This window comes from Nycticebus coucang, chromosome 20 (assembly GCF_027406575.1).
Source record: "Nycticebus coucang isolate mNycCou1 chromosome 20, mNycCou1.pri, whole genome shotgun sequence".
In the NCBI taxonomy this organism is placed as follows: Eukaryota; Metazoa; Chordata; class Mammalia; order Primates; family Lorisidae; genus Nycticebus; species Nycticebus coucang.
The window spans coordinates 16,247,982-16,264,583 of record NC_069799.1 but is presented as its reverse complement, the minus strand read 5'-3'; the positions used below and the strand labels follow the sequence as shown (position 1 = coordinate 16,264,583).

Genomic DNA, 16,602 nt, shown 5'->3' with positions numbered 1-16,602 from the left:
GGTAGTATTGTTATCAGGAATGTCAGCCTCTCATTTTTTGTGTTTTATAGGACAAGTAGGATGCTTAGAGTAGAAGTGATATTGTAGATTACACTTCTTGGAAGCTGTGTAGTCACATACAGGGCAATTGAACTGCTGTGGGCAAACATGGAGAGCCATGTGTTTTTTGAAGTTGCTTTTGTCAGCTGTTTTGTAGTTACAGTGTGGTCAGTAAAGAGGTTTAGGTCCTTTGTGAATCTGCCTTGGCTGGCAAGTTTAATTCATGTTGATTAGAGGCCATATAACTGCACTGGTCACATCTAAATGGCTTCTCATTTGAACGAGTACACATATGTCTAGTAAGACGAGTCTTTTGAGAACTTGAGTAAGGACAAAGTTCAATGTATATAGGCATTCTTCTGTAATGAGTTCTAAGATGCTGACCATAATTTTTTTTTTGGCTGAAAAATAGTTGCTTTCCCCACACGTGTATACTTTCCTTGGAAAATGGTTTCTCCAGTGTTTCTTCCAGTGATACTCACTAACTGTTGTATATGTACAAATGATGCACTTGTAGACTCTCTTGTTATCCCCAGATCTGGCGTGGTGTTTCAGATGTGCAGTAGAGTGATCATATTGATTAGTATTGTAGCCACATTGGTCACAGTTAATTCGGCCCTTGTAGGAATCTCTCACTTCTGAACTGGAAGAGCCAGATTCCCTGGCTTTAGCTTGTTTCTCTGTACTTTCTTTAACAAAATATTTCTTGGCACCATGTACTCTAATGTGTTGTACAAACTGTTCTTCAGGTTCTGCTTTATACTGGCATGGCTTACAGTGAAAGGGTTTGGTCTTCGGTTGTTACATTTGTTTCCTGCTCCAGATATTTCTGAAGGACAATTGTCATTTGACCTGTAAATTTCTGGGGGAGGTGATGCCTCAAATACAGGCTGAGATTCTATAATACTGAGTTCCAGATTTCTCAGTTCCATATTTTGCAGTCTATTGCATTCACCTTTTATTTCAGGAGACTCCCCAAGTTCTTTTCAATCACTGTCTCAAAAGTTGTTATCCCCAACATGCATTAGTTCTGCCATCTGTTTTTCTTCACCAATCAGGTAATCACAGCAGCTGCCATTTACTTCCCTCAGTTAAAGCTATAGGTGGGAAGTCTATAAATAAGCCTTCAAATAGTTCCATTTTGTGAAGGCAAGTTTGAAGTCTTTTGTGAGTTAGAAAGGAAAAAAAACCTGAACAGAACTCCATATGTGGCTAAACGCCTGGTCACATAGAAGTGATTAAAGGCCTGGTTTCTTGGGAGCAGGCCTGCAGGCAGATACCTGTATATCTCAGGAATTTCCAGACTACTCCCTAAAGATGAGTGACTGCCTCCAGATGGTCTGTTAAAGGTCAAGCATTCAAAAAGCTTATTCCCTCAGAGTCTTGTTTTACGGTTTTGTTTTTGATTACTTAGCATAAGAATAACTTTAGATAATGTTAGTGAAGTGGTTATTGGTTAATCTGGTTAATCCGTAGACCAGTAGTGCCAGGCAGTAAGAAGCCTGGGGCTAAGGTTTAAGTCATATGTTTCTTGATTAATTGTGTGTATGTGTAGTATTGCCTATATAAGCTTTGGTGGAAGAAATAAAGTTTCTGCATACCATGAGAGAGCTGCAGTCTTCTTTATTTGCTGACATTCCATTGCAGGTCTTAACCTCTGTGGCACTGCAACATGCACAATTCCAGAAATGAAACATATTGGTGTAGTTGTTAGGACAAACTTCACAAGGTCAGAATGGGCGCCTGCTTCCTCGAGGAGCTTTCTTGTTCAAGCAGTTGTCAACTTAAAGTAAGCCTGGTACTTTAGAACTGGAAAGAAGGTTGTCACGTTGTAAGTACACAAGACTTCCAGCAATAGAATAAGGAATTAATGGGACATTTTCAGTTCTTGCAGGACCAGTATGTGGCCCTGTTGAAGACTCTGTTGAAGTCTACAGGCACTACTGTTAAAACAAAAACTTCGCAAGGACTGTTTTGGATAGTAGCTAAATATTGCTACTGGTTTACTCCAGAAAAGAAAAATCAGTTAAATTTAAAAGTCTGGAAGAGAGTAGGCAAGGATCTTAGACGTGCCCACCAGAGAGGTGAGTGCATTAGCCCAGAAGTTTGGACCACCTACCATTTGGTAACTGTGGCTTTGGAACCTTTACAATCTAGTTCTGATGCTGATTATCTTGAAAATTTCCCTCCCCCACCTCCTGAAGAGGAACAAGAGGTGGAGGAGCCAGTTTATGATGAACCAGAATGAAGTCCTAAGGTAAAGGAAGAATCAAAGAAAAATGAAACTGAAAGTGATTCAGATTGTACTATAACCAACTTTTCTGATAGCAAGGACATAACTGAAATTAAGAAAAAGTTAACCCAGTGTTGCCAGACCATTGAGAAATGCTATTCAAAACCTCCCCTAAATAAGCATTTTCCAATTTTACAAGATAAGCCTTTGACTTCCACTGCTCCTCCAGGTTGCTATCCAGTATGGCCAAATCCTCTGGATTCTCAATTCGTTACTAAAATCCATTTTCCTGTTGATCTGGCAACTTTTAATATCATCCAAAATGCCGAGTCTGCCTCTGCACTGCCCCAAGCTTCTAATGCTCAGTCCACCAGTGCTTTTCCTTTCCTACTATTTAGTGAAGTGCTTGAGGATGGGCATGTACAAACTGGTCATACTCCTATTCAACTAAAAGTTTTAACTATATTAAAAGATGCTGTTCATACTTATGGCCCTAACTTGCTGTATGTTATGGGTATATTAAGATCCTATTGTGTAAACTGTTTACTTATTCACATAGATTGGGATACTCTATCACAGAGTACTTTGATTCCAGAACAATACATTCGATTTAAATTTTGGTGGATGGAGGAAGCAAAAAAGCAAGCTCACTGTAATAGACAGGACAATCCTCCTACTTTTAACTTTGATCAGTTAATGGGAACTGGAGCCTTTGATATTATAAATGCTCAAACATGGTATTCTAATGAATTACTGGCTCAAATTCGAGATAATTGCTTTACTGCATGGCAGCATCATGATGAAAAGGGGCAGATTAGAGAATTTTTCACAAAAATGTTTCAAGGAAACAATGAACCATATACTGAATGTATTGCTCGTTTACATTACAATTACAGCAATTGAGAGATTAGTCCCTGGAGAAGATGCCCAAAAAATGTTGCTCTTGAAACTGGCTTTTGAAAATGCCAATACGGATTGCAAAAAAGTGATGGTTGATCTTAAGAATCAAGATAATGTTCCCATTGATTGATACATTCACATTTGCTGAGAAGTTGGATCAGGCACTCTCAGGCTAATTTATTGGCATTGGCCTTACACATTAGTAATGTAAGAGCTAAATGCAATTGTGGAAAATTTGGCCATATTTGAAAAGAATGTCAGAAGAGTAAAAGTGAAACTAAAACTCAGACTGAGCTGGCAGGTGTTTGTCGCTGGTGTAGTAAAGGCAGATATTGGACAAGTGAGTGTTATTCTGTTAAGGACAATGATGGCAATATTCTGCCTTCTACCCAGCACCAGGGAAACTCCACTGTAGGGCCAGCTCAAAGCCCCCAGAACAAAAATTTGAGCTCTCTTCTTCAGCAGTTCCCAGTGAGTGACAGCCAAGCTCATGCTCAGATGAATCAGAACTAAGCCCTGTTAATAGAATTCATGTCCAGCATTTTTTTCATTCCACACAAGGAAGTGCAGCTTTAGATCTACCTGTATTGGGCAGCACCTGTGGCTCAAAGTGTGGGGTGCCGGCGCCATATGCCAGAGGTGGCGGGTTCAAACCCAGCCCTGGCCAAAAATTGCAAAAAAAAAAAAAAAAAAATAGATCTACCTGTATTAACAAATGTCAACTTGAACAATGTGGAATCTCATAAAAAATTACTCACTGGAATTTATGGTCCTATACCTTCAGGGACTATGGGTTTAATTTTAGGAAAAAACAGTCTTACTATGGAAGGACTTTGTGTACACCTGAGAATAATTGACGAAGATTATGAAGGTGAAATTTTAATTATGGTGTTAGCCACAAAAAAATCCAATAGTCTGCAGGACATGGCGTGGCTCAAATATTAATTTTACCATACCATAAAGGCACAAAGCTCCCATTACCAGAAAAGGTGGTTTTGGAAGCACAGGAAAACATGTCTTTTGGCATACTTTCCTAAATGATGCTCGCCCTCAATGTAAGGTGACATTTGAACATAATATTCAAATTGAGGGGCTAGTGGACACAGAAGCAGATGTCTCTATTATTGCTTCTCACATGTGGCCTGAATGTTGGTCAAAAGCTCAAGTAAAAGCTACTTTTGTCGGGCTTGGAACAATGACTAATATTGAACAAAGTACTTCTGATTTACATTGTCAAGGACCTGAAGGACAAGCAGCTTATATCCACCCTTATGTTGCACCCATAGCCATTACCTTGTGGGGTCAAGATCTATTGTGACAATGGGGAGCAATGCTTACCATTTCCACAATTTCAAAAGCTGCTAAAAATATAATGTTTAACATGGGCTATGATCCAACTCAGCCCTGTCCTTCTAGAGAGCCTGAAATAACTCGAACAGGCCTGGGGCTTCCTTCATTATCAGAGGATTTTTCCTAAGGGCCTCTGCCCAGCACTTCACCCTTTCCTTGTAGTGGAAAATGGATAAACTGGTTTGGGTGGAACAGTGTTCTCTTCCTCTGGTAAAATTAGAAGCACTACCTCAATTAATTGATGAACAATTACAAGCTGGACACATTGAATCTACCACCACTGCCTGGAATTCTTCAATTTTTGTAATTAAAAATAAATCAGGCAAATGGAGAATGTTAACAGATTTAAGAAAAATTAATGCAGTCATCAACCAATGGGTTCTTTACAGCCTGGAATTCTAAATCAAACTTTAATTCCAAAACATTATCCTATAATTACTATTGATTTAAAAGATTGCTTTTTTGATATTCATTTGCAACCAAAAGATGTGGAAAGTTTTGCTTTTACTGTTCCTTCTCTAAACAATGAAAAACCTACTCCGAGGTTTCATTGGAAAATGTTGCCTCAGGGCATGCTCAATAGCCCCTATGTGTCAACTATTTGTAGATCAACCTTTAGAAGAACTTAGGAAATCTTTTCCGGAGCCCATGTGTTTACATTATATGAATGATATATTGTAAGCTCATCCATGTCCTAATAAATTACAAAAATTATAACAATTAGCATGTTCCAAATTTAAAGAATATGGTCTTCAAATAGCAGAAGATAAAGTTCAAACTCAGGAACCTTGGGAATATTTAGGATATCGCATTACTGCTCAAAATATTGTTCCTCAAAAAGTGAAGATTAGAAGAGATTCTCTTTGAACTCTAAATGACTTTCAATATTATTAGGTGTATTAATTGAATACGACCAACTTTAGGAATCCCCACTTATTCTCTTATTAATTTATTTTTCATTTTGGAAGAAGATCCTGATCTTCACAGCCCTAGACAGCTTACTCCTGAGGCTGAAGAAGAATTCCAGTGGGTTGAGGAACATATTCAGGATGCTCAATTAAACTGAATCTCTCAAATCAATAATTTTTATATCTCTGTTTTTCCATCAATGTACTCTCCTACAGGACTGATTGTGCAAGAAACAGCCTTTGTTTTATGGTGCTTTTTACCTAATAAAGTATCCAAAAGGATGAAAACCTACGTACAAAAAATGGCCTTTATAATATTAAAAGGAAGAAAGCACTATTTAGAGCTTTTTATTAGAAAGCACTATTAAGAGCACTACAAAGCACTTCCTATTAAGAGAATTAATAGGAAGAGATCCCGAAAAAATTGTTGTTTCTCTAACTAATAATCAAATTTCTGATTTACTTATGTTGAATACTGAATGGCAAATTGCATTATCAGACTATCGGAATAATAGACAATCATTTTCCTCCAGATAAAAGATTTCAGTTTCTTAAAAATACTTGTTGGATTTTAGCTAAAATCATAAAATTAGAACCTATACCACATGCATATATGTTTTATACAGATGCAAATAAAGTGGGAATATATGGATATTTAGGCCCTCATATGCATAAAGTACAACAATTTCCTTATTTGTCTGTACAAAAAGCTGAGCTATTTGCTATCATATTAGTTCTAATAGATTTTCCTAATTGTTCCCTTAACATTATTTCCTATTCACAGTATTCTACTCATACTGTAAAAACTATTGAAACTGTTACTTTGCCATTTAATTCCCAAGAACTTACTTTATTGTTTTCATGCCTTTGACAGTTAATTAGAAATAGATCTTATCCTATATATATTACTTATGTTAGCGCTCGCTTCAATTTACCATGACCCATTTCACTGGGCAATCAAAGTATTGATCAGTTAGTAGATTCAGTTTTATGTTCTCAACATGAGTATACATTACATCATACTAATGCTCAAACTTTAAAAAGAAGACATAACGTTTTTTGGCATACTGCAAGAGCTATAATACACTCTTGCCCTACTTGTCAGCCTTTAATGGTTCCACATTTACATATGGGAGTCAATCCTAGAGGATTATTATCTAATCAATAATGGCACATGGATGTTACTTAGTTTCAAGAATTTGGAAAATTAAAATATATGCATCATTCTGTAGATACTTATTCTCATTTTTCTTGGGCTTCAGCAATGACATCTGAGAAGGCTGATGCTGTAATTTCTCATTTATTAGAAGCCTTTTCAGTCCTGGGTAAACCTTTGACTATAAAAACAGATAATGGTTCTGCTTATATTTCTAGAAAATGTCAAATTTTTTAAAATTAAATAACATAAAGTACATTACTGGAATTCCTGGTAATAGTACAGGACAGGCCATTATCGAAAGACAATTCAAACTTTAAAAGAAATGCTGTTAATACAACGAAAGGGGGAGAACAGTATAATATCTGTTACTATAGATAGATAATAGATTATCTTCAGCTCTTTTTACTTTAAATTTTTTGAATATGAATGAGAAAAATGAGACTCCAGCTCATAAGCCTTGGATCAAAATTACTACTTCTTTATTAAATCATCCCATTTATTGTAAGGATACTCTAACAAACTCATGGACCCCAGCTCATGTTATACATTGGGGAAGAGGCTATGCTTATATTTCTATAGGAAATTGTAAACTTTGGGTTCTAGATAAAAACGTGAAACTCTGACATGGCCCCTCGGACACACACCTGGAAATTGGAGAAACAAATGATGTCCCGTTTGAACAGACTAAAACTAGCAGCAATACAGAAGTAGTATTTCTTTGTCACTGCTGCCTCAGACAAAGAAAGCACTCCCCACCCCCAATAACTTGAGGTCAGGTAAAGAAATTGTGACATTAAGCAGAGGAACTGGTGAATTACACTCACCAGCAGATGAATGCCTCCAATCTATTTTTGGCAATTATGGCCCTTTTGACTGTCCAGATTCTAGGACAAAAATATGAATATTGTACTTATATTCCTAACCCTCCTCTACTTCAAGGTGTTAGCTGGCTGGAACCTACTATTCCTATTTATGTTAATGATTCTTCTTGGCTTCCTGGTCCTTATGACACCAGAGGGCCGTTCTGGCCTAATGAAGAAGGCATGGTAATTTCTAATTATACTACTGGAGTGATTGGTCCTCCCATATGTTGGGGGGGCCACTCCCATTGCCTGAACATCTCTATTAAAATGTGGGCTGGTTTGTATAAACATAAGCCTGAAAACAAAGAATAAATATCTGAAATGTTTATGTTAAATGCTTACTCTCTAGACAAGATTTGTGTTGATAAGATTTTTTCCAATCTGAATTACCACCTTGTAAAATGCATATGTTTTCAGAAATTTGTAAATGACTACATTGGACCAAATGTGAAGGAGATTTTGCACATATGCTTATTAATACCACAGGTGGAGAAGTCATAGATTGGGGACCTATGGCTTACTTAAGATCAGATGTGGAATCAGCTTTGTCTTCAAAAATTTTATATAATGAGAGCAAAGTGTCAGTTTCAGCTTCTGAGTATATTTCATGGATGCACAGAGGGTTCTCCTCCCCACCCCCTGTTACCTGGAATTGCCACATGTTCTAAAGAAATGCATTTGTGGAAAATTGCTATGGCTTTACAACCTCTTAAGGCTTAGACTGGAAGATTATTTTTCCATAACAACCTCCAGGAATGTGAAATGAAGTTTGTAGTAAATGACAACAAGTACATTAAAGCCTGTTTACAACTTCCTTTTGTATGGCTAAAAGGAAATGTTACTTGGAATAAAATAACAGGAGAATTATTTTGTTATACTTGCCAATTGTTCACTTGTATTAACAATTCTTTGAGTTTTAATCCATCTAAGGAACAATTGTGTTTGCTGAGAGCTCACACCGGAGTTTGGCTTCCAATCAACTTAAACAGACCTTGGCAGGATTCCAGCATTATCCATTATGCAACTTGTAGCTCATAAGATCCTGAAAAGAAGTAGATGTTTCATCGATCTGCTGATTGCTGCCATTTTAGGGATTATTGCTGTTACTGCTGCCACTGCTACTGCTGGCATTGCATTAACTGAAAATATTAAGCCTCATAACTTTGTGGCTGATTGGCATAAGAACTCTGAACAATTATGGACTGCCCCCAAAACAAATTGATGCTAAAATATATAATGAATTATCAGATTTAGAACAAGTTGTTGTTATGTTAGGAGATGAATTGCTCAATTTAAAAAGACAGATAAAATTGAAATGTGATTGGAATCTGTCAGCTTTTTGTATTACCTCTGTTATGTACAATGAAACTAAGTTCCCTATTGAAAAAGTGATTGGAATCTGTCAGCTTTTTGTATTACCTCTGTTATGTACAATGAAACTAAGTTCCCTATTGAAAAAGTGAAAAAAACATTTGTCAAACCATGAAAATTTAACTGCTGATATTGTTAATTTACAACATGAAATGTATTCCACTTTTCAGTCTAAATTGGAAACAGTGGGTGGAGATGTGATTTTAAAAGGAATTGCTGATGGAATAGAACAGTTAAACCCATTGCCAAAAATTAATGGTCTAATTGGAAGTTCCGTAGGATCATTTGCTTTGTTATTAATTTTGTGTTTGATTTTATATATTGTGTGTAAGAGAACTAATCAAGCTAAGCAAGAAAATGAAAGATATGCTGTGATTTTTGCAGTAATAATTAGTGGATAAATAATAAATGCTCAAAACAACAATAAAAAAAGGGGTAATTATAGTCAGAAAGCCTATAAATAAGCCTTTAAGTAGTTCCATTTAGCGAAGGCAATTTTGAAGTCTTTAGTGAGTAAGAAAGGAAAAAAACATGGATAGAACTCCATATGTGGCTAAGAGCCTGGTCACGGAGTAGTGATTAAAGGCCTGGCTTCTTGGGGGCAGGCCTTCAGACAGGTACCTGTATATCTCAGGAATTTCCAGGAACCTGTATATCTCAGGAATTTAGACTACTCCCTAAAGATGAATGACTGCCTCCAGATGGTCTGTTAAAGTCAAGCTTTCAAAAAACTTGTTCCCCCAGAGCCTTGTTTTGTGGTTTTATTTTTGATTACTTAGCATAAGAATAACTTTAGATAATGTTAGTGAAGTAGTTATCGGTTAATCCATAGACCCGTAGGTGCCAGGTAGTAAGAGACCTGGGGCTAAGGTTTAAGTCATATGTTTATTAAATAATTGTGTGTACATGTAGTATTGCCTATATAAGCTTTGGTGGAAGAAATAAATTTGCTGCATGCCATGAGAGAGCTTCAGTATTCCTTATTTGCTGACATTCCATTGTGGCTCTTAACTTCTGCACCACGCACAATTCCATTCCAGCAACAAAAGCCACCTTTGCCAGCATGATAAGCTGAGGTGCAGCCATCTCAGCTTTGGAGAAGTTATGTGTGTCTTACAGGTAATTAGGCAATGCCCTGCCAATGCTCCTGCTGACAGTGAACAGCCCTCTTCCTCCAGAAGCCTGTCCCATTACCTGGGTGTCCATTACTGTATTCCTCCTTTCTTGGTGAGGTGGGGCGGGCCACCTAGCATCACAGCTCCTTCTCTGACTACTTTTCCTTGTTGCTGGAGTTGCAGGAGAGGGAAGGGGAGGGTGGCAAGGTTGGGCATAGGGGCCCTGGAGGCCCACGAAGGCCCACAAAGGACCAGGAGTGCGACTACCAAGGGTGTTCAGACCATTGGCCCTTGGCTGTCTCCCAGCTGGTGGAGCAGACACCACCATCATTACAGCCAGGGTCTGGGGCCCCAGGCCTTGGCAGTGCTCATATTCAGCTGTGGGAGTTAGACATGCCAGCACCTCATTTTAAATACTATGTCCCAACATGGTGACAATCTATGAGAGTTTTAATTCAAAAGTTAAGATCCCCAATATTCAAGATGGGCATATTTAGGGTGGGAGCTAAATTTCAAAAACAATAAAGATGAGAGGCAAGTGGGAAGGTCACATGGGATCTAAAAGTACCAGACCGGTTTTGTTGTCTAGGCTCTAGCCCGGCTGACTCCACCTTCTCCCTACATGAGCTTTCAAGAGTTGTGAAAAAGCTCAGTTGCTCAGTGGGTCCTGCACAAAGGGTGACAGAAGAATTCTTTTTAGGTCAGGATTAGGATACAAAAGTGTAAGGTTATTTTATATTAGAGAACAGGTAGAATCCATTAGAAAGAGAAGAGAGAAAGGAGTGAGTGAGGCGGAGATAGGAGTGGAAAGAGACAAAGCTTAGTATCCCAAAGAAAGCAAGAAAGAATGTTCAGGCTGAGGTCAGATGGGTGTCTGGATTTAAGCGGAGAAGGAAGTTAATGCAGCCGATTTTACAACATGTTGTGACTGTGAATTGTGTGTCCATTTTTCCTCAGGAAATGTTGAAGACAAACATTTTTCTAGGTGTGTCCTATCCTTAGCAGTGATTGTTCATAGTTCCATGTGGGACACTCAGGAATCACTGTAGGCATAAATGAACAAATACTGAAAGACAAAATAGCTCAGAAAATGTAAAAAGAAAAAAAATTTTCAGGCTCAGTGCCTGTCGCTCAGGTGGCTAAGGCGCCAGCCACATACACACCAAGCTGGCAGGTTCAAATCCAGCCTAGGCTCACCAAACAACAATGATGGCTCCAACCCCCAAAATAGCCAGGTATTGTGGTGGGTGCCTGTAGCCTCAGCTACTTGGGAGGTGGAGGCAGGAGAGTCACTTGAGCCCAGGAGTTGGAGGTTGCTGTGAGCAGTGATGCCATGGCACTATTCCCAGGGTGACAGCTTGAGGCTCTGTCTCAAAAAAAAAAAAAAAAAAAAAAAAAGAAAAGAAAAAGAAACAGAATTTCCATTTTCTTTTGGTTGGTTTGTTGGGTTTATTTACAGTTTGTGAAAACAGAAATCCATAGAGATGAGGGATGTGGAGGCAAGAGAAAGGAGGCAGGCTCAGAGATTTTAGTCCTTCCTGAAAATCTATGAATTTATGTGTGTGTGTTGGTATTTGTTTGTATGTACATGTCTCTATACAGATATGTGTATATACATTTTGAGAAATGAAAACGATGTTTTCATATATTCAAAGAGGCCAAGTGCCAAGGCTCATGTCTACCATCCTATGTCTATGAGAGGCTAAGGTGGGTGGATTGGTCAAGCTCAGGAGTTGGAGATCAGCCTGAGCAAGAGCAAGGCTCTGTCTCCATTAAGAATATAAAAAGTAGCCAGTATTGTTGTGAGGGAAAGAGGGCTGTAGTCCCAGATACTTGGGAGGCTGAAGCATGAGGATTGCTTGAGCCTAGGAGTTTGAGGTTGCTGTGAGCTTTGACATTCCTGCACTCTAGTCGGGGGCAATAGAGTGAGATACTGGCTATAAAATAGACACTGAAACAATGAAAATACTGGTCAGCTGTGCCAGTGTCCAGTCAGCAACCACCTGATTTATTCCCTCGGAAGTGATCATGGTGAAAACTGAGGCTGCTACAGGTCTCCTCACTTACTCCAGAATGAGGGGAATGGTAGCAATTCTTATCGCTTTCATGAAACAGAGGAGGATGGACCTGAATGACTTTATTCAGAAGATTGCTAATGACTCCTATGCATGCAAGCACCCAGAAGTTCACTCCATCTTGAAAATCTCCCAGCTCCAGGAGCCTGAGCTTATGAATGTCAACCCTTCTCCTCCACCATGTCCTTCTCATCAAATCAACCTTGGTCTGTCATCCAACCATCATGCTAAACCATCTGACTTTCACTTCTTGAAAGGGATTGGGAAAGGCAGATTTGGAAAGGTTCTTCTAGCAAGACACAAGGCAGAAGAAATTTTCTATGCAGTCAAAGTTTTACAGAAGAAAGCAATCCTGAAAAAGAAGGAGGAGAAGGATATTATGTCAGAGCACAATGTTTTCTTGAAGAATGTGAAACACCCTTTCCTGATGGGCCTTCACTTCTCTTTCCAGACTGCAAACAAATTGTACTTTTTCCTAGACTACATTAATGGTGGAGAGTTGTTCTGCCATCTCCAGAGGGAAGGGCTGCTTCCTGAAACCACGGGCTCGTTTCTATGCTGCTGAAATAGCCAGTGCCTTGGGTTACTTGAAGTCTCTGAACATCATTTATAGAGACTTAAAACCCGAGAATATTCTGCTAGACTCCCAGGGACACATTGTCCTTGCTGACTTTGGACTGTGCAAGAAAAAAATTGAGCACAATGGCACCATGTCTACCTTCTGTGGTACACCTGAGTATCTGGCATCTGAGGCACTCCATAAGAAGCCTTACGCCCAGACAGAGGACTGGTGGTGCTGGGGGTCATCTTGTATGAGATGTGTATGGCCTGCCTCCTTTTTATAGCCAAAACACAGCTGAGATGTACGATAATATTCTGAACAGGCTCCTCCAGTTGAAACCAAATATTACAAATTCTGCAAGGTACCTCCTGGAAGGCCTCCTGTAGAAGGACAGGACATCCATGGTGCCAAGAATGACTTTATGGAGATTAAGGGTTACATCTTCTTCTCCCCAATTAACTGGGATGATCTTTTTAATTAGAAGATTACTCCTTCTGTGGACTCAGTGACCTGCAGCACTTTTTTCCGAGTTTACAGAAGAGCCAGTCCTCAACTCCATTGGCAGATTCCCTGACAGCATCCTCATCACAGTCAGCATCAAGGAAGTTGCAGAGGCTTTCCTAGACTTCTCCTATGCACCTCCCATGGATTCATTTCTGTGAACAATCTTGGGGTCCTTTTGAAGGATTTTGTGTGTTTTAAATGTTTTCGTTAGCCTTTTAGTGGAGCTGCTGGCTGACAGGACATTTTTTAAAAAGAATTTTCATATCTCTTGGAAGCTTTAGCAATCTTTCACACTGCTTGCTGGGAGCTTTTGGCAGATCACATCCTCAGTAAGCTCATGATGTTTTCATTTTTATTTTTACTTCCCATGTGGTACTATCTCTGAAATGAGCATTGGAGTGCCACCTTAGATACAGGAGTCATGTCAGAAGGAAGACGATGTTCTAAGAAGGTTCTCCTGCATGTCTATCTAGGCTGTGATAACGAATATTATGAAATGTGACTTTTCTGAAGAAATCATGTTAGCTCCAAATATTTTCCTATTGCAAAGTGTTTCAGTTCTCTACTGTTTCCTTGTGGACTTACTCTGTGAACAGTGGAATGAGTATGGTATGCTTGATCACAGATGATGGATTTTGTTATAAGCATCCATGTGACACTTGCAGGACATTACAACATGGGACATTGTTTCTTCCATATTTGGAAGATAAAAGTGTATGTAGACTGTTGTTTTTCTTTTTTTTTGTAAGATATAGTTAATAATTAAAATTTATTGAAATGGTCTTGCAATGACTTGTGTTCAGGTGCTTAAAGAAAGCATTGCTGCAGGCAGCACCTGTGGCTCAAAGGAGTAGGTCGCCGGCCCCATATGCTGGAGGTGACAGGTTCAAACCCAGCCCCAGCAAACAAAAAAAAAAAAGAAAGAAAGAAAGAAAAGAAAAGAAAAGAAAGAAAAGAAAGCATTGCTAATAGAAATATTTCTATTTTTATTTATTTGTTTATTATTATTTTGTGTGTGTGTGTGGAGACAGAGTCTCACTGTACCGCTCTTGGGTAGAGTGCCATGACGTCACACGGCTCACAGCAAACTCTAACTTTTGGGCTTACGCGATCCTCTTGCCTCAGACTTCCGAGTGCCTGGGACTACAAGCACCTACCACAATGCCCGGATATTTTATTTTTTGTTGCAGTTTGGCCGGGGCTGGGTTTGAACTCTCCACCCTCGGCATATGGGGCCGGCGCCCTACTCACTGAGCCGCAGGTGCCACCCAGAAATATTTCTATTTTTAGAAACAGTTTTTATAGACCAATGCTCCAGTTGTCAGTCAGAGATGTTGGTGTATGTATTGTTTAAAAATGTCACCTGTAGGGTGGCGCCTGTGGCTCAGTTAGCAGGGCGCCAGCCCCATATACCGAGGGTGGCGGGTTCAAACCCAGCCCTGGCCAAAACTGCTACAACGAAATAGCCAGTTGTTGTGGCGGGCGCCTGTAGTCCCAGCTACTCGGGAGGCTGAGGCAGGAGAATCGCCTAATCCCAGGATTTGGAGGCTGCTGTGAGCTGTGTGACACCATGGCACTCTACCGAGGGCAATAAAGTGAAACTCTGTCTCTACAAAAAAAAAAAAGTCACCTGTAAAATAGGCATTATTTATGGGGGTTTTTTTGCATTCCTGATAATTGTGGGTATTGCATAAAAAATAATCTGTACATTGGGTTATAACACTAGTATATTTAAACTTATAGGCTTATTGTAATGTAAACCACCATTTTAATGTATTATAATTAACATGGTTATAATATGTACACTCCTTTCCTTCTCCTACCACACAACTTTTTTGGTGTGTGATAAACCAATTTTGGTTTGCAATAAAATCTTCAAAAACTAAATAAATAAAATGAAATAAACAATGAAAATCTTATCAGTTGTTTTATTTTTTTATCTCCTCTTCCTTTGTGAATTTCAGATTAATATGAGGATTGAAATGATTAGGTTACATGCTTTGTGTTTGTGAGGTCAAATCCATTTGTAGATGTGCCTGTCACCTGGGAGGTGTGCCATATACCTTTACATTGTGCCTCTTAGGCGAGAGCACACCAATCTCCCTCTCACCTCCCCTCTAATTTTGGGATGATTTAACTCTAAAGATCAACCATACTTGCAATTTATAAAAATAAATTTGAATTGGATTTTGCTTTCATAACCTAGAAATGCAAGGCTCTGGATCCCTTTCAGCCTAATTCCTTCTAGTATATTTTAACACTCTACAGGAGGACTGGTTTCTCCCTGCATTTTCCAAAAGTATGGCTAGTCGAGTTTAAATGTACCTCATTTTTTTCCTCAGCCTAACTCTTCAAGGTTTCAATTTTCAGGTTTTCTTATTTTTCCAAATGCTAACTTTCCATCCAATTTACATTATTGATCAAGTCAAACCCCGCCCAAATGGGGTGGATCCACCTAAAACAATCAAACCCTTACCCTCTCCCACTGGATGACCCACCTAAGAAAAGTGAATGGGACAACCACCTATCCTGCTTCACCGGATGCCTGGACATGTAAATGGAACAACCCCCACCCTTATGACAGATGTTCAGCCTAGGGAATGGAATGTTCTGATCCCCACCATCCTAACTTCTAAACACCCCCCACCTTCCACCCACATTCCCCATTACCCAAGTGTAAATTTATTCCCTATAGGTTGGAAATCTTACCCCACCTGAACCCAGGTGCAATTAGCCATTTTAATTGCACAAACTGGGTCTTCGTTTTCCTTTTATCTTGTGCTTAGTCATAATCTTTCATCTTTGGTTCCATAACATTTCAATTATCAATTGTTTTTCTCTTTATTTATCAGTTCAAACAGATGCAGTATTTTTGTTATTTATCATCTCTTTATATAACAGTGGGTGATTTTTTTTTTTCAATTGTTGGTTTTTACAAGTTTCTGAACATGACTCATAAGAAGAAAGAAGAAAATAATCCTGTGACACTCTGATCAAAATCTTTGTGCCTTTACTCCTTATATTTTGCTGAGGCACACAATTTTTTCCCAGAATGCCTTTGCATTGAGACTCCTCATTGGTAACTGTACAGGATGATGAGTCCTCAGTCACCCTTCTGTCATTTGTCATTCCAGGTCTTCACACTTGTCTGAGGAGGACCCAAGATGCCCATAACATCCATGTTTACTGGCTTGCTCCCCAAATATCAATTCCTGTGACATAGCTGTCCAGTGGATAGCCTAAAATATCTGGATGGAGCCTCTTAGGAAAGTAAATGAATGCCTTTCAGCTTGAGAGTAGTTTCTTAGTATATCCTTCCTGGAAATAAGTAACCCATTGGGACTTTAATTCTTTTGTTTGTTTATTTGTTTTGAGACAGTTTCAAGCTGTTGCACTGGGTAGAGTGCCCTGGCATCACAGTTCACAGCAACCTCAAACTCTTGGGTTGAAGCAATTCTCTTGGCTCAGCCTCCCAAGTAGCTGGGACTACAGGCCCTTGCCACGATGTCTGGCTTTTTTTTGG

The 16,602-nt window shown here is 39.0% G+C and overlaps 2 pseudogenes; one reads left to right on the top strand and one right to left on the bottom strand.

The window, feature by feature from the left end:
* Positions 1–220: 220 nt before the first annotated feature.
* LOC128572474 (RE1-silencing transcription factor-like) lies at positions 221–10,029 on the bottom strand (annotated as a pseudogene).
* A 1,940-nt stretch (positions 10,030–11,969) lies between these two features.
* Positions 11,970–13,237, top strand: LOC128572878 (serine/threonine-protein kinase Sgk1-like; annotated as a pseudogene).
* The last annotated feature ends 3,365 nt before the right edge of the window (positions 13,238–16,602 follow it).